Here is an 18,854-nt window from a genome sequence, read left to right as displayed (position 1 = left end):
AATAAAACTCTTAATTTGCAGATGACACAATTGTCTAGGTAGAAAATTATAAGGAGTCTACAAAAAAGCCGCTAGAACTAATAACTGAATTTAAGAAATTTATGGGATACAGGCCGGGCGTGGTGGCCACATCTGTAATCCAGCCTGACAAACGTGGTGAAACCCAGTCTCTACTAAAATACAAAAATTAGCCAGGCATGGCTAATCTCAGTTACTTGGGAGCTTGAAGCAGGAGAATCACTTGAACCCAAGAGGTGGAGGTTGCAGTGAGCCTAGATCACGCCACTGCACTCCAGCCTGAGCAACAGAGTGAGACTCCCTCTCAAAAAAAAAAAAAAAAAAAGAAAAAAGAAATGTATAGGATACAGATCAATTTTTTTGGATGATCAGTTGTATTCTTATACACCAGCAACAAAGAATTGGAAATTAAAATTTAAAAAAACCAAAAATATTTTTAAAGGAAAAGTTGCACATGTTCACAACTGAGCAGCTTTCTCAGTCTGCTCCCTGCCAGTAGAATTTGAGGGGTTCAAAGAGCCTCTGTTCATTTTGTACTGTCTCTGTCCCTTTCAGTCTAATCTAGCAGTATTTCTGCCAATATATTTCTTTTAAAACTCTGTGGGTCATCAAAAATATGAAATCCTTAGGGACAAATGTGGCAAAAGATGTGTAAGACCCATGCACTGAAAATATTGCTGAGAGAAATCAAAGATGACCTAAATAAGTGAAGAGATATATATCCTCATGGATCAGATGACTCAGTAATATTAAGCTGTTAATTCTGTTACAGTTGATCTACAGACTCAGTACTATCCCAATAAAAAACCCAGCATGCTGTTTTTTGTGAAAATAACAAATTGATTCTAAAAACAACGTATGACAGCCCAAACAATTTTGTAAAAGAAGAAGAAAGTTGTTGAAATTGCACAAATTTCCACATCTAAAAAGCTCCAATGATCAAGATAGCGTGGTATTGGTGTCAAGATAGACAAATCGGAGCAGGGTGAAGAACAAGAGGCAAGAACGACCCCTGGACAGACCAACACCTGCGTGCCGTGCTGCATCCCGCGCCCAGCGCCTATGTCCCCCCGCTGTTGCCGCCACCACAGTGCCCAAGAGAAAGGCTGAAGGTGATGCTAAAGCAGATAGAGCGAAGATGAAGGACAAACCACAGAGAAGATCCACGAGGTTTTCTACTAAGCCTGCTCCTCCAAAGCCAGAGCCCAAACCTAAAAAGGCCCCTGCAAAGAAGGGAGAGAAGGTACCAAAAGGGAAAAGGGAAAAGCTGAGGCTGGCCAGGAGGGGAATAACCCTGCAGAAAATGGAGATGCCCAAACAGACCGGACACAGAAAGCTGAAGGTGCTGCAGATGCCAAGTGAAGTGTGTGCATTTTTGATAACTGTGTACTTCTGGTGACTGTACAGTTTGAAATGCTATTTTTTATCAAGTTTTATAAAAATGCAGAATTTTGTTTTACCTTTTTTTTAAGCTATGTTGTTAGCACACAGAACACTTCATTGTGTTTTTTTGGGGAAGGGGCATATGTCACTAACAGAATGTCTCTGAAGCTGGGTTGACGTGGGGAAAACCCCTTTCCCTTCTAGTTTTGAGAGACTTGCTCTTGGCTCCCAGGAGGAGGGATTCCCTGACTTTGACACACAAGGCCCCTTGGCACAAAAGCCTCGTGGGATGGAAAAACAAATTCGTTTTTATGTCCTCTTCTCCCTTTCCACCTTTCAGCATAGACTTAACTCCCTTAAGCCCAGACACCTGTTGGAGAATGACCCTCAATTATTGGTTACTGGTGTGTCAGGCAATCTGGACTTTCCAGTGATGCCACTGAGATGGAACCCCTCAAAAAAGCAGTGGTTCCATTTCTAGATTGTGGATCTTCAGATAAATTCTGCCATTTTTATTTCACTTCCTGAAAGTCAGGGTCAGCTTGTGAAAAGCTGTTAAACAACATGCTAAATGTGAAATGTCAACCTTCCCTCTGAACTTTCCCTGTTCAGAGCATCAGATGAAGACTTCTTGGGTTTTATAGTGGCTTTCTGATTTTTGGTAGTCCATTGAAGAAGGGAATTTGAAAGTTGTCATACACTGTTAACAATTGTCTGCCCATGTCCTGCCTGAAATATTATGATTGTTTATGGAAAATATCTTTCATAAAGCTGGATACAGTTTGGCTTGGGGAAAAAAAAAGGTAGACAAATCACTCAATGGAACAGAATAGAATCCAGAAATAGATCCACACATATATGATCAATTGGTTTTTTAACAATCTTATTGATAGATAATTTACATCACATAATTCACCCATTTAAGTCACAACTCAATGGTTTTAATATATTCACAGTGTTGTGCAATCATCAACAAATCTAATTATAGAATATTTTCATCTACTCTAAGAACAAAACCCATATTCATTAGCTGTCATTCCCCATTTTCCTCCACCAACACTCAACCCTTAGACCTAAGCAATAACTAGTCTACTTTCTATCTCATATATTTGCCCATTCTGCCTCATATTTTTGATATAAATGGACATTTAAAAAAATAGAATCATACAATATGTAGACTTCTTTCACTTAGCATAATGTATTAAGGATCAACCATATTGTATATGTATCCATATTTTATTCCATTTTATTGATAAATAATGTCCCATGGCATGAATATATCACATCATGTTTATTCATTCATCATTGATGGGCATTTGGGTTGTTTCCTCTTTTTGGCTATTACGAATAATACATCTGTGACTATTCATGTACAGATTTTTGTGTGGACATATGTTTTTATTTCTCTCGGGTAGATAGGAGTAGAATTGCTGAGTCATATGGTAACTGTATATTTAACTTTTGAAGAACTACCCAACTGTTTCCCAAAGCAGCCGCACCATTTTACAGTCCCATCAGCAATGGATGAGAGTTCCACTCTCTCCACATCCTCACCAACACTTGTTATTATTCTTTTTTTTTTTTTATTGTAGTCATCTTACTGAGTGTGGAGTGGTACCTAATTGTGGCTTTGGTTTGCATTTCCCTAATGAGTAATGATGCTGAGCACTTTTTCATGTTATTCATGGCTATTTGTAGACCTTCTTTGGAGAAATGTCTACAAAGCCTTTGCCTATTTTTAAATTGGGTTATTTGTCTGTTTATTATTAGGTTGTAAGAGATTGGTTTTTAAAAAAATGTATTCTGGACACGAGTTCCTTATCAGATATGTGATCAAATGTTTCCTCCCATTCTGTGGATTGTCTTTTCACTTTTTAAAAAATATTATTTTTACTATTTTAAAAATATTTTAAACTTTTATTTTAGGTTCAGGGGTACATGTGCAGGTTTGTTATATAGGTAAATTCGTGTCATGGGGGTTTGTTTTACAGATTATTTCATCACCCAGGTACTAGGCCTAGTATCCAATAGTTATTTTTTCTGATCTTCTCCCTCCTTCCACCCTCCACCCTCAAATAGGCTCCAGTGTCCATTGTTCTCCTCTTTGTGTCTATGTGTTCTCATCATTTAACTCCACTTATAAGTGAGAATGTGCAAAATTTGATTTTCTGTTCCCAGGTTAGTTTGCTAAGGGGAATGGACTTCATCTCTATCCATGTTCTATGTGTTCTCATCATTTAGCTCCACTTATAAGTGAGAATGTGCAGAATTTGATTTTCTGTTCCCAGGTTAGTTTGCTAAGGGGAATGGACTTCATCTCTATCCATGTTCCTGCAAAGGACATGATCTCATTCTTTTTTATGGCTGCATAGTATTTCACGGTGTATATGTACCACATTTTCTTTATCCAATCTGCCATTGATGAACATTTAGGTTGATTCCATGTCTTTGCTATTGCTTTTCACTTTTTTGATGCTATTATTAATATTTGCAAAACAATTAAATTTTGATGTGTTTCAACTTATCTACTTTTCCTTTTGTTGCTTGCACTTTAATTTTTATATTTAAGAAACTATGGTCTAGCTCAAGGTAATAATTTACTGCTATGTTGTCTTCTAAGAGTTTTATAGTTTTAGCACTTACTTAGAGGTTTCTGATCCATTTTGAGTTTATTATTGTACATGGTATGAGGTAGGGTTTAAACTTCATTCTTTGGCACCTGGATATCTACTTGTTCCAGCACCATTTGTTGAAAAAATTATTCTTTCCCCAGGTTAATTGATTTTTGACAAAGATGTTAAGGCAGTTCAATGAGGAAAGGTTAATATTTCCACCAAATAGTGTTGGAACAATTGGACATCCATATGCAAAAATGTGAGCCTTGATGCTTACTTCACACCAAGTACAAAACCTGGCTCTAAATGGGCCCCCAACGTAAATGTAAGACCTAAAACTATAAAGTTTCTGTAAACAGAAGGAAAAAAATCTAGTGATCATGGGCTAAGCACAGGCTATAAAAGTAAAAGTTGCTGAGTTATGCTTCATAAATATTTTGAAATTTTCTCTCCAAAAGACCATGTTATATTAAGAAAGTGAAAAGGCAAACTATAGACTGGAGAAAATATTCGTGAAATATATCTAATAAAGAACTTGTATTTGGAATATATAAATATATCTTATAACTCAACAGTTAAAAGAAAAATAACTCAATTTAAAAATGGGCAAAAGATTTGAATGAATACTTCCCCAAACATTAGATACAGATATCAAATAAGAATATAAAATATTTTTGACATTATGAATCATTAGAAAAATACAAATCCAAACCACAATACACACCCACTAGACTGGCTAAAATTAAAAAGGCCAACCATCATACCACATGTTGGTAAGAATGTGGAACATTTGCATTCCACTAGCATTCATGCACTGCTAGTAGGGTTGTAAAATGGCACAATCACTTTGGAAAACCGTTTGATAGTTATTTAAAAAGTTAAACACATACCTACCATATAGTTCACCCGTTCTATTCTTAGGTATTTACCCAAGGGAAACAAAAACATATGTCCACACAAAGACATGTACATGAATGTTCATAAAACATTATAAACATAGGGTTTATATATATGTATATATATATATATATATGGTTATGAGATCTATTTTAAAAGTGGCTAATAAGGTTGTTCTCAAATAACATTATTTATTAGGCATTTGTGACTCCGCTGAGCAGTGAATCAATCGTAACTAGCTATGTTTTGATGGCTTCTTAGTTTAAAATTGCTGTTTTATTCAACCTATTGCTAGATAAAATGTATAGATTACACTAAAGTACCATTTATGTAAAAACAATATTATAACCACACAAAGAGAAATCAAAATGAAATGGAAAATTCAACCATAATGTACTCTTTGGACAATTCAACTCATTTATTTTTCCTTGTTCCCATCTGGTACTTGTCTGCATGCATAAAACATTGTTACGTAGTTGTAGAAATCCAATTTTGCATTCAGCTTTTGAAAAACAATTGTAATATTGTAATCTGTTTTTCACATTGCTACTTAGTCTTCACAATTATTTTTAATGACCATGTTATTTTTTCTGTGGATTTACCACACTTCAACATATCCATGTGTTTTTTAAAATGTTGCTATTAGAAAAAGTTCGTACTTAATATTTCCATATATATAAATATATTTAATATTTTCTTTCTTTTGGATTACTTCCTTGGGATAAATTTCTAGGAGTTGTATTATTGAATCAAAACATAACTATAGCTGTAATTTCTATAACTCTCAAAATATATTGTCAAAGGGATTTCCATTCATTCACTCACCAAATATTTATTGAACACTTTCTTCTTGCCAGACACTGAATAAGTGTTAGGGTTACAATGGTGAGGAAAAACATACAGCCCATGCTCATAGATCCCGCCGTCTAGTTGCAGAGAGATACTCCATCAGGTCATCGCACAGATGGATGCAATTATAACCATGCTAAGTATTAGTAAGGAGAGAGGCATGGAGCTGTAAGAGTATTTGATGGTGGAACTCTCCTTTGCCTGTTGGTTAATAGAAGGATTTCCTAAGGAAAAAGTGATTGTGCTTGGGGCTTAAGGATGACTAGGAGCTAACTAGACCAAAGGTGGAAAGGAACAAAATTCTAGACACAGGGAGTAGCATGTGCAAATGCCTTTTGGTAAAGCACATGGAACCGGAAGAAGACCGCAATAGCTGGAGCCAAATGGGTGGGGGAGCATGGGGCATGCATGGGCTGTGGGCCATGTGAAGAGCTTTGGTCTTTATCCTGGGAGCAACGGGATCCTACTGAACAGGACGTGTGCTTCAAAACACTCTGGCTGTTGTGTAGTGGGAGGGAGCTTGAGAAAGGATGGGGGTACCAATGGAGAGCTTTGCAGTTGTCCAGATGAAGGATGCTAGTTGCTTAGATGATGAGCATGGGGATAGAGATGGGGATAAGGGGATGCATTTAGGAAGTATTGAGGAGGTAAAATTGGTAAAACTTGGTAGTGGCTTTGACTTAAGATGTAGTGGGAAGGAGAGGAGAGAAGGGAATCTGAAGGATGATTCCTGGTGTAAGAAAGAGGAATGATAGCACCATCCACAGACGTAAGGATCAATGGAAGAGGACGAGATTGGGGTAGTTTTGTACATAAGGAATTCAAGGTGTCTTTGGAATAGACAAGATGAACCAGCAAGTGGGCAACTGGACTGTGTGTCTGAAACTCAGAGCAGAATTTAGGTAAGAGCCATGAACTTATGAGTCGTCAGTACACAGACAGCTGGCCAAAGAGCCTGCAGGAGATGTGGGAGGAAAATCAGGAGGACATGATGTCACAGAAGCCAAGAGAAGAGTGTGACAGGAAGGAGAGAGTGGTTGCTAGTGTCAAATGCTGCTGAGAGGCCTCAGCAAATGGAAGTCAATCCATGGTGACCTTGGCAAGACATAATGATGAACAAACAGGGTGGGAAAATGAATGAGAAATAGGGGGATGGGAGTAGTGTGTTTATGCAGCCTTTCCAGAATGTGACTGAGACGGCAGAGTGGGAGGATAGAAGGCAGAGTGAGGGCTTGAGGAAGGAGTTTTGGTTTCATATATTTTTTCAGAAAGGAGGACTTGTGTGTATGTTGAATGCTGATGGGAAAATCTGAGTCGAGAGCAGCAGGGTGAATGTAAAGGGAGAAGTGACAGTTGATGATAAAGTCTCCACATAGGTGGGAGAGGATGACATCTTCTTTCAGGCGAAGAGACCACTTTGTTAGGGGAAGGGATGCCTTTCCCATAACAGGCTTGCACTCATTTATAGGACTTCCAGTGAGGACTTAGAAGAGCATTTGGTTTAATTCTATGCTGTTGCAATCTTGAATTTTCTTTTCTTTTCTTTTTCTTTTTTTTTTTGATACAGGGCTCTATTGCCTAGGCTGGAGTGCAGTAGCACGATCACGGCTCACTGCAGCTTCAACCTCCCTGGGCTGAAATGATCCTCCTGCCTCAGCCTCCTGGGTAGCTGGGACTCCAGGCACATGTATGCCACCACACCCAGCTAATTTTTGTATTTTTTGTAGAGATGGGGTTTTGCCATGTTGCCCAGGCCAGTCTTGAACTCCCGAGCTCAAGCGATCTGCCCGCCTTGGCCTTCCAAAGTGCTGGGACTACAGGCATGAGCCACTGCGCCTGGCCGTTTGAAATTCTTAATGATTTTTGAAAAAGAGGCCCTACATTTTCAGTTTGCACTGGACTCTGCAGATCACGGGGCTGGTCCTACCTCCAACAACGTCAGAGCTACTGCTTTCCCCCAGACCTCACCAGAATGGAATATAATCATCTCAACCTTTTTGTTATGGCTGTTAATTTAATAGGTGGAAATGTGCGCCTCAGTTGTTTTAATTTGCATTTCTTTGATTACTGGCCAGGTTGACTGTGTTTCCTCGAGTCTGTTTACTAACCATGCTTCCTTTTATGTGAGCCGCCTGTGTCCTTCGCCCATTTATGTTTTCAAATGCCAAAATAAGTTTCCTCTCTGTGGGAATGAATCATCAATTTTTTAAATGTATGGAGAGAATGTTTGCTGCAGAAACAGCCTGGGGTTTCAGGAAGGCAGGCCCAGTTCAGGGGTGCCTTGGGAGCAAAGGTCCTGTCATTCCAACACTAAGGTAAGAATAGTCCCGTTGGTGTACGGCAGTCTTTGAATGGAATACTTTTCCATCTAGGTTCTTCTTGAATCCTCAGCTGTCTGAAAGCTATGTCTGCCCCTCTGTGCCATGCCTAGGCTTTTCCTCCTGCCTGGCCTGCCTGCCATCTCCCCATGGACTGCCCCATGACCAGACTCACGGCACCCTAGTTATGCTGTTATTTAAATATTCAAATGTTTCTGTATATGTTTCTATATATGTGTATTTATATATACATCAATATAAATATAGATGTATATATAAGTAAACATATATCAACATGTATCTATATTGATATATATAAGTAAACATATATCAACATATATCTATATTGATATATAGATATAAATACACACATATATAACATTTTACAGTAATTATTGATTTTACATCTGTTTTCTTTTCTGGGCCACGAGCTCCCTCATGCTTTAGGCTCTTCCTTTCTTTCTTTTCCTTTTTAAAATTGTTATTTTATTTTATTTTTCTAATAGAGACAGGGTCTCTCTGTCACCCAGGCTGGAGTGCAGTGGTGCAATCATAGCTCACTGCAGCTTCAGACTCCTGGGCTCAAGCGATCCTCCCGCCTCAGCCTCCCAAAGTGCTGCTGGAATTACACGGGATTACAGGCATGAGCCACCACACTGGGCCCCCTTCCTCCCTCCCTTTCTTCCCTTCCCCTTCCTTCCTTCCTTCCTTCCTTCTTTCCTTCCTTCCTTCTTTCCTTCCTTCCTTCCCTCCTTCCTTCCTTCCTCCCTCCTTCCCTCCCTTCTCTTTCTCTCTCTTTCCCTTCCTCTCTCTGTTCTTCACTCATTTGTTCACTCTCTCTCTTTCTCTCTTCATCCTTATTGCCTCACGTGGTGTCTGCACATAACAGGCACTCAACTTGATGTCAACAAGTGGATGAAATCAAGTGATGAGTAACTTGTATGTGAAGCTCTCAGGGCTGCTTTCTTCTCCATCCCCATAGTTCTTTTATCCCTGGCTACGTTCTGTTTTTCTGACCACATCTGAGCAGCATGCTCTATCTGGGGCACAAACTTAAGGGACTAGAGTCTCTGGAATGCTCAGTCTGGAGAGGAAGGGAGCTGGGACCCTGCCATCCGATATTTGAAAGCTGTTGATTCCTCATCGTGATGAAGGGGTAAGAGGGTTGGCTTTGGATCTAGTCTGATGTGTGTTCAAATCCAGCTCTGCCACTAGTTGTGTATTCTGGGGATGAGTGGCTTAACTCCCAAGTTTGTGTTTCCATAAAAAGGGGCTTGCTTAATTCAAAGGTGTTGGGAAGATTAAATAAGATGGACAATGTTAAAGCAGATAGCCTAGGACCTTGTGCGTAGTAGGTGATTATTCATCTGGAGTTGGTTTAGAAACTGCCCTATAGAGAGATCCCTCCTGTTAGCATTGGAACCAATGAGTGGAAGATACAAGAAAAGAAGATTTCAACTAGATGTCCAACAGCCAGGGACAACCAAAGATGGAATGAGCTTTTTGGAAGGAAGTAACATCCCTGATAGTAGAGAGATGAACATAAAGGCTGAGATATTATAAACTTGAACTATAACTATATAGATATTATAAATTTGAACTATATTGTAGTTCAAATTGTCATTCATATGGCAGTTTGAACTAATCCTCTAGTGATCTTTAGGGCCCCATCTAACCTTGGGGAACTTGGATTCTGTGACTGATACTGGGAAGTCCACTGTAGTATATATATGTTGGGCACTTTCAAACATCCATTGTCTTTCCTCTTTCTTCTTACCAAGCCAATCAGTTTATCTTTTCAAAAAACCAACTTTTCGGCTGGGTGCAGTGGCTCACACCTGTAATCCCGGCACTTTGGGAGGCTGAGGTGGGCAGATCACAAGTTCAAGAGATCAAGACCTTCCTGGCCAACATGGTGAAATCCCGTCTCTATTAAAAATACAAAAATTAGCTGGGCGTGGTGGCACGTGCCTGTAATCCCAGCTACTTTGGAGGCTGTTGCAGGATAATCGCTTGAACCTGGGAGGCGGAGGTTGCAGTGAGCAGAGATCACGCCACTGTATTCCAACCTGGCGACAGAGTGAGATTCTGTCTCAAAACAAACAAACAAAAAACCCAACTTTTCGTTTTAATAATCTTTTTTATTGTTTTCTTCATTTCAATTTCATTTATTTCTGTTCTGATCTTCATGATTTCTTTTTTTTCTACTAATTTTGGGTTTGGTTTGCTCTTATTTTTCTAGTTCTTTAAGGTGCGTAGTTAGGTTGCTTATTTGAAGTTTTTCTGCTTTTTTGATGTAGATGCTTATAGCTACAAATGTTCTTCTTAGTACTGTCTTCGCTGTATCCCATAGGTTTTGGTATGCTGTGTTTCCATTATCTTTTGTTTCAAGAAATTTTTCAATATCTTCTTAATTTCTTTATTGGCCCACTGGTTATTCAGGAGCATACTGTTTAATTTCCATGTGTTTGTATAGTTTCCAAATTTCCTCTTGTTATTGATTTCTAGTTTTATTCCTTTGTGGTTAGAGAAGATACTCAATACAATTTCAATTTTTTTGAATTTTTAAAGACTTGTTTTGTGGCCTAACATATGGTCTATTCTTGAGAATGATCCACATGCTGAGGAGAATAATATGTCTTTTTTTTTTTTTTTTTTTTTTGAGATGGAATCTTGCTCTGTCACCCATGCTGGAGTGCAGTGGCGTGATCTCAGCTCACTGCAAGCTCTGCCTCCCGGGTTCACGCCATTCTCCTGCCTCAGCCTCCTGAGTATCTGGGACTACAGGTGCCCGCCACCACGCCTAACTAATTTTTTTGTATTTTTAGTAGAGTTGGGGTTTCACCGTGTTAGCCAGGATGGTCTCGATCTCCTGACCTCGTGATCTGCCAGCCTCGGCCTCCCAAAGTGGTGGGATTATAGGCTTGAGCCACCGTGCCCGGCCAAGAATAATATGTATTCTGCAGCCATTGGATGAAATGTTCTGTAAATAACCATTATGTCCATTTGGTCCATAGTCCAGATCAAGTCTAATGTTTCTTTGTTGATTTTCTGTCTGGATGATCTGCCCAATGCTGAAAGTGAGGTGTTAAAGTCTTCAACTCTTTTTGTATTGGCGTCTGCCTCTCTCTTTAGTTCTAATATTTGCTTTAAATATCTGTGTGCTCCAGTGTTGGGTGCATATATATTTACAATTGTTATATCCTCTTGCTGAATTAATCCCGTTATCACTATATAATGACTTTCTTTGTCTATTTTTATAGTTTTCATCTTGAAATCTATTTTGTCTCATATGAATATAGCTACCCCTGATCTCTTTTGGTTTCCATTTGCATGGGCTGTCTTTTTCCATCCCTTTATTTTCAGTCTATGTGTGTTTTTATAGGTGAAATGTGTTTTTTATAGGTAACAGGTCACTGGGTCCTGTTTTTGTTTCCATTCAGCCACTCTATGTCTTTTGATTGGAGAGTTTCTCCATTTACACTCAATGTTATTATTAAGAAGTAAGAGCTGACTCCTGCATTTTGTTGCTTTCTGGTTGTTTTGTGGTCTTTTCTTCCTTCTTTCCCTCCTTCCTGTCTTCCTTTTAGTAAGGGTTATTTTCTCTGGTGGTATGTTTTAATTTTTGTGTTTTATTTTTTGTGTATCTGTTGTATGTTTTTTGATTTCAGGTTACCATTAGGCTTGCAAATAATATTTTATAACCTATTATTTTAAATAGATGACAACTTAACACTGACTGCATAGACAAACTCACAAACAAGCAAAGAGAAAACTAATAAAAACTCTATACTTTAACTTCATCCCTGTGCTTTTTAACTTTTTGTCGTTTCTATTTCTATTAATATCTTATTGTACTGTCCATGTCTTGAAAAGTTACTGTAGTTATTATTTTTTATCAGTTCACCTTTTAGGCTTTCTACTCAAGATATGAGAGATTTCCACACCAATTACAGTGTTATATTCTGTGTTTTTCAGTGTACATACAATTACCAGTGAATTTTGTACCTTCATATGATTTCTTACTGCTCATTAACATCCTTTTCTTTCAGGTTAAAGAACTCCCTTTAGCATTTCTCGTAGGACAGGTCTGGTGTTAATGAAATCCCTCAGCTTTTGTTTGTCTGGAAAAGTGTGTCTCCTTCATGTTTAAAGGATATTTTAGCTGGATATACTACTCTAAGGTAAAAGGTTTTTTTTTTCCCTTCAGCACATTAAATATGTAATGACATTCTCTCCTGGCCTATAAAGTTTCCACCTAGAAATCTGCTGCTGGACACATTGGAGCTCTGTTGTATGTTATTTGTTTTTTTTCTCTTGCTGCTTTCAGGGTCATTTCTTCATCCTTGACCTTTGGGAGTTTGATTATTACATGTCTTGAGGTCATCTTATTTGGGTTAAATCTGCTTGATGTTCTTCTATAACCTTCTTGTACTTGAATGTTGATATCCTTCTCTAGGTTTGGGAAGTTCTCTGTTACTATCCCTTTGAATAAACTTTCTACCCCTATCTCCCTCTCTGCCTCCTCTTTAAGGTCAATAACTCTTATATTTGTTCCTTTGAGGCTATTTTCTAGATCTTGTAGGCATGCTTCATTCTTTTTTCTCTGGTCTCCTCTGATTGTATATTTTCAAATAGCCTGTTTTCAGGCTCACTAATTCTTTCTTCTGCTTGATCAATTCTGCTGTTAAGAGACTCTGATACTTTCTTCAGTTTGCCAATTGTACTTTTCAGGTCCGGAATTTCTGCTTGAGTCTTTTTAATTATTTCAATTTCTTTGTTAAATTTATCTGATAGGATTCTGAATTCCTCCTCTGTGTTATCTTGAATTTAAGTTTCCTCAAAACAGCTATTTTGAATTTTCTGTCTGAAAGGTCACTTATCTCTATCTCTCCAGGATTGGTCACTGATGTCTTATGTAGTTCGTTTGGGGAGCTCATGTTTTCCTGGATGGTCTTGATGCTTGCGGATGTTCATTGAGGTCTGGATATTGAAGAGTTAGGTATTTATTGTAGTCTTCAAAGTCTGGCAATCTGGGCTTGTTTGTACTCATCCTTCTTGGGAAGGATTTCCAAGTATTCAAAAGGGCTTGGGTGCTGTGATCTAAGTTTTTGGTCACTGCAGCTATATCTGCATTAGGGATACTCCAAACCCAGTAATGCTGTGGCTCTTGCAGACTCATAGAGGTACTGCCTTGGTGGTCATGGATAAGATCCAGAAGAATTATCTAGATTACCAGGCAGAGCTCTTGTTCTTTTTCCTTATTTTCTCCCAAACAGAGTCTCTCTGTGTTGAGCTTCCTAGAGCTGCCGGAGGGGTAACACAAGCATCTCTTTAACCACCACCACTAGGACTGCACTGGGTCAGACATGAAGCCAGCACAGCACTAGGTCTTATCCAAGGCCTGCCATAACCACTGCCTGGCTACCACCTACATTCACTCAAGTCTCTAGGGCTTTACAATCAGCAGGTGGCAAAGCGAGCCAGACTTGGATCCTTCTTTTCAGGGTGGTGAGTTTCCCCTGGTTCTGATGGGTCCAGAGATGCCATCCAGGAGCCAGGGCCTAGAGTCGGAAACCTTAGGAAACCACCTGGTACTTTATTTCTACTACAGCTGAATTGGCACCCAGGCAAGACAAAGTCCTTTCTACTCTTCCCTTCTTTTTCTACAAGCAGAGGAGCCTTTCCCCATGTCCATCACCACCCTAGGCCTCAGCAAGTACTGCCTGGTTACTGCTAATGTTCATTCAAGGCCCAAGGGCTCTTCAGCCAGCTTGTGGTGAATGCTGCCAAACCTGGGACTCTCCCTTCAAGGCAGTGGGCTCCCCTCTGGCCCAGGGCAGGTCCAGAAATGCCATCCAAGAGCTGGGGCCTGGAATTTGGGACCCCAACAGCGTAGTTGGTGCTCTACCCCACTGTGACCAAGCTAGTACCTACGCTGATTTTTGGTTCTTAAGAAGGTGTTTTTGTGTGGATAGTAGTTGTTCAATTTGGTGTTCCTGCAAGGAGGATGATCAGTGGAGGCTTCCATTTGGCCATTTCAGTCTGTCTCCTTTCCTTAATCCAATCAGTTTATCTTATTCTCCAGCTATAGACACTTGTTCAGAAATAGCCATTTCAGTCCAAGAAGATACAAGGAGGTGTCTGCTTGAGGTTTTGAAAGAGAACTGTCTTCTCTCATCTCCAACCACAAGGAACTATGAGAGAGAGAGAGAGAGAGAGGGAGAATATGTGCTCATCTTAGGGTAAGACTGTCAGATAAAATACTAGACACTCTATGAAACTTGAATTTCATATAAATAGCAAGTAATTTTTTAGTATAATTATGTCCCAAATACTGCATGGGACATACTCATACTAAAAAAAATTGTCTATATGAAAGTGAAATTTAAATAGACATCCTGTATTTTTTTCTTCCTTTTTCTAGCAACCCAGTGATTCCATGGAAAGCAGAAAGAAGGACATAAAGAAACGGATACTTGGTGACATCTTTGACTCACTGGATCAAACCTTGCCTGAAGCTCACATTTCTGAAATTTCCAGATACAAAACAAATAATTTCTCTTTATTATTTTACTAGATTCGAGACAAGCTTTAAGTTTCTCAGACTCTTCCTCTTCTTAACAGATTTATCAGAAGCTGAAAGCTCTGATCTTGTTGGGATGCGGATGTTGTCAGGAGAAGGCTTACTTTGCACGCTTTTCTTAGTCTGGTTGCCTAACTCAAGAACCTCGGCACGGCTCTGTTACTTCTCTACTCAGACAAGCATCCCTGCAGACACTCACTAGGCTAACTCTGTCTTTATTTTTAGAATTAGACCTTTACGAGAAGCACAGTTTTGTCTTCAGTTTCCTCTCCCCCCACCCGGAATGGCCTGAGCCGAAGCCAGCTCCCTCCGAGAAGTCATTACCACCTGGTGGGTACTGCAGCCTCAGCCCTCTACACAGACTGGCCAGTGTCTGCTTGGCTCCAGGGCAGTGAGGAGCTGCCTTGGGACTAACAGAAAATTGGCCAGCTTGTTTTTCTTTGGGACCAGAAGAAACCAGCTCTTTTAAATTCTCAATGGCCAGGCTTGGAAACCTAGCTTGCCAGAAGAACGGGAGGGAGGAGAGAAGCGGTCCTTTTGGGGAGGCTCTGGCCAGGGCATTAAAAAGGCAGGATTTTGCTGGAAACAGTGTGCCCTGGCCAAGACCAGGTGGAAAGATCAATTTGGGCTTTATGAATTAGCCCCTTCATTTATTCTGGGTCTGCTTTTCCTCATCTGTAAAACAGGGTTGGACCATCAGACCAAATATCAGCTATCAATCTTGTCCCAGGGCCCAGGGGAGGGTTACGGGGTCCTAGTTACCAGGCCCTAGGGTTTCAGGCAACAGATTGAGTACAGAAGGTAAAAGCTGAGATGTGGGACAGGCCCAACAACAAGAGTATTGACCTCAACCTTCAAATCTGCTTAACCCATGAGAACAAGCTGGGCACAACAGCACTGCTTTCAACAGCCACCTGTAACACATCTCCTTAACCCATGAGAACAAGCTGGGCACAACAGCACTGCTTTCAACAGCCACCTGTAACCCATCTCCTTGTATTTCTGACCTTGCCTTGCCTAGACGCTAACCCTCAACTCCATTTATACTCCCAACAGACTTGCGTTTGATATTTAGACACCTTGGTCACAACATCTTGTGTTCTCTCGGGATGCTGATTTCTAACTGCTCTTTGGCCTTTCCTGCATTGGTCCTCCTCAGGCAGGGGATCCCTGCTCTTCTATATTAGTGAGTATTGCTGTTGTAACAAACAGACCCAAACATAATGCAAGTTTATGTCATGCCTCATTTAACACTGCAGGGCTGTTCTAGTTTGGGGTCAGACATGGTGAGCGTGAGGGCATCCTTCTCCATGCAGTGGTTCAGAGACTTTGGCTGATGGCAGGCATGCCAACTTTAAATTGGCCTCCAAAGTCATGCTGGAGAGCACTGTTAACCAGAAGGAGTTAACCAGAAGGAGAAGGAGTGTGGAAGGGTTTTATCCATCAGGCCTGAGAAGAGCACACGTCTATCACTTTTCATTGATTAAAATTAGGTTGCTTGGCCACACTCAGCTGCAAGAATGCAGTCTAGCCGTGTGCTCAGGATGAACTGGAAATGGGTTGGGTGGACAGCTGGCCAGTGTCTGCCCTGCCCCACTTTAGCCCACTGGCATCTCTGGCAGCCTGGGCTGATGGCCCACCCGGGCTCAGATGCTGGACCCACCCAAGTGTTCCTGAAAGTCCTCTGACTGGATGGGAGTGGTTTGAGAGTTTGAGAAGTGTTATTTCTATCTCAGATGGATTAAGTAGAAGGATGTGGAGCAGTGAACCAGGCACGAGGCGGCACAACTGTCATCAACCACTGTCACCTGTCACTAAGCACATGCCCTCCAGGCCTAGAAAGTCTACCTTGCCACTGCTAGGGGACGAAATGAATGAGGACGAGATGCTAGGGAGCTCACCAGAATCTCAAGAGATGTTTCTCAGTCCCACGGCTCTGACATTTCTCAGGAAACCTTAGTGTGTGAGTGTGTGTGTGTGTGTGTGTGTATGATGATGATGACATAAAATAATCATAACAATGCAGAGAAGTTTTATTACTATTATTATTCACATTTTACAGGTGAGAAAACCAAGGCTCAGAGAAACTATGGATTTTCTAAGGGTAAATTTTAAGCTAGGTCATCCGACTCCATATCCCAAACCTCTCCCATTGCCACGCTCTCTCTTCCTGTGTGTCCTCCAGTCTACTCAAATGCCACATGCCATGAAGCCTGTGGCTCCCACCTCTGAATCTCCATCCCCTTCACCTGTGTGTCTTTTAGGTTTGACTTGTGATTGGATTTTTTTGTGTGTCTTGTTCCCCTATAAGTTTCTTGAGGGCAGAGAGCATGTTGCAGTCACCTCTGAACCTCCTTCTGCTGAAAGCAACCTACACGTAAATATCCATTCTATGAATGAAAACTTTCGTCAGAGGATTCTTGAATTCGATTAAATGGAAAATTGAAGCCACCCATGAAAAAAAGATCAAAGGACAATTTATAGTAAAACACACCCTTGCTCCTGTATTTTGCTTCACACTGTGTTCCCTTTTCTCATGTCCTTGGTTTTCCCAGGCAGGCTTCCACAGGGCTTGGCTCATTCACTCTGGCTAGAGAATTTCCTAACATTTTGTTTATTAATACTACTAGTAGTTCCATTACTATGAATAGCTGCAATTTACAGAGCCTCTAACTGGTATCCTCCTTGAGTGCAGGTCCTGTGTGGCCCCTAGACCCCAGCTCAGGTCCAGCCCATGGATGCTTTCAATATGTGTTTTTAGCATAAATGAAGAGATCTATTTAGTGCCAGGCATTGGGTCTGACTCTCAATATACATTACCTTTAATTTTCAAAATCACCTAGTGAGGAAAGTCTTATAATTACTATTTTATAGATGAGGAAACTGAGGCTTAGTGAGGTTAAGTTATTGGCCCAATGTCACACAGCTAGAATGTGGTTGATCTCAGATGCCAATAAAGGACGCTCAGAGCTCAGATGGTTGTTAAATCAGCTGCCTCCTGGTGTCCTTTGCCTTACTGTAGCCTACTCTCTCTCTTTTGTTTATACTATGGTTTGGATGTGGTTTGTCCCCCACCAAAACTCATGTTGAAATTTGATCCCCCATGTAGCAGTGTTGGGAGGTGGGGTTGGGTGGGAGGTGTTTGTGTCATCAGGGCAGATCCCTCATGAATAGATTAATGCCATCTTGTGAGGGTGAGCATGTTCTCAGTCTTACAGGAATGGATTAGTTACCCTGAGAACAGGTTGTTACAAAGAGTTTGGCTTCCTCGGTTGCTTTCTCTGTTTCTCTCTCATCATGTGATCTCTTTGCAGATGCTGGCTCCCCATCCCCTGTCCACCATGAGTCAAAGCAATGTGAGTCCCTCACCAGATGCAACTGCCCAGTCTTGGACTTTCCAGCGACCAGAATCATGAGCCAAATAAACCTCTTTTCTTTATGAATTACCCAGCCTCAAGTATTCTGTTATAGCAACACAAAACAGACAAAGACAGTTTACCTACTTACTTACTAACTCAGGAAATATTTTTGAGCATCTATTATGTGGATTACACCACAAAAGGATGAACAATGCAGACATCATCTTTGCTGTAAAAGAGCTCATGGGCCAGCAGTCAAGATAGATATTGAACAAGTGAAAGCCTGGTTAGATGCACAACTTAATGTCTGGTAAGTGCCACAGGGGAAAGAGGAGAATACCGTGAGGAATTTTCTTGTCTTGAATGGTCAGAGAAAGCCTTTCTGAAGCTTGAACTTATAGGATAAAGTGTAACAAAGAGCCAGCCTGGGGATGGAGGCTGTTCCAGGCAGTGGTAACAGTACTGGAGTAAGAACAGTACTAGAGCAAGAACATGGTGGGCATATAGAAAGGCAGAGAGAAAGCCACTGTGGCTGGGGCTGGTGGGAAGAGAACCATGAATGGAGGTGAGCTGCAAGCAATGAACAGATGGTAGGGCCACTGGATGAGGATCCTGCATCATATTCTCAGGGCAATGGCAGACCAGGGAAGAGTTTTAAGCAGGGGAACTGCTTGTGCAGCAAAGGGATTTGATGTGTACCAGAGTGGAAGCAGGCAGGAGGTTATGGCAATAACTCAGGCAAAGAGATAAAGGTGGCTTGAACCAGAGGAGAGGCAATGAAGGTAGAGAGTAAGGGACAGATTGGCGATGGTGTTTCATAGTGGAATCA

The 18,854-nt window shown here is 40.6% G+C and overlaps 1 long non-coding RNA gene across 3 annotated transcripts in view; it reads left to right on the top strand.

Moving 5' to 3' along the window:
• Positions 1–18,112, top strand: part of LOC104002349 (uncharacterized) — a 75,205-nt gene extending 57,093 nt beyond the window's left edge. For 2 of the 3 annotated variants that reach the window (XR_674595.5, XR_010151763.1), the window contains 4 exons: positions 14,892–14,996; positions 15,723–15,852; positions 16,729–16,770; positions 17,981–18,112. This is a non-coding gene — a long non-coding RNA (uncharacterized LOC104002349). Of the gene's footprint in view, positions 1–14,506; positions 14,997–15,722; positions 15,853–16,728; positions 16,771–17,980 lie in introns of those variants that run through there. The other variant, XR_010151762.1, reaches the window with a different exon arrangement.
• Positions 18,113–18,854: the final 742 nt, after the last annotated feature.

The sequence above is a fragment of the Pan troglodytes genome, chromosome 16 (genome assembly GCF_028858775.2).
Source record: "Pan troglodytes isolate AG18354 chromosome 16, NHGRI_mPanTro3-v2.0_pri, whole genome shotgun sequence".
In the NCBI taxonomy this organism is placed as follows: domain Eukaryota; kingdom Metazoa; phylum Chordata; class Mammalia; order Primates; family Hominidae; genus Pan; species Pan troglodytes.
Note: the sequence above shows the minus strand (reverse complement) of the source record. Positions and strands in the feature narration are given on the sequence as shown.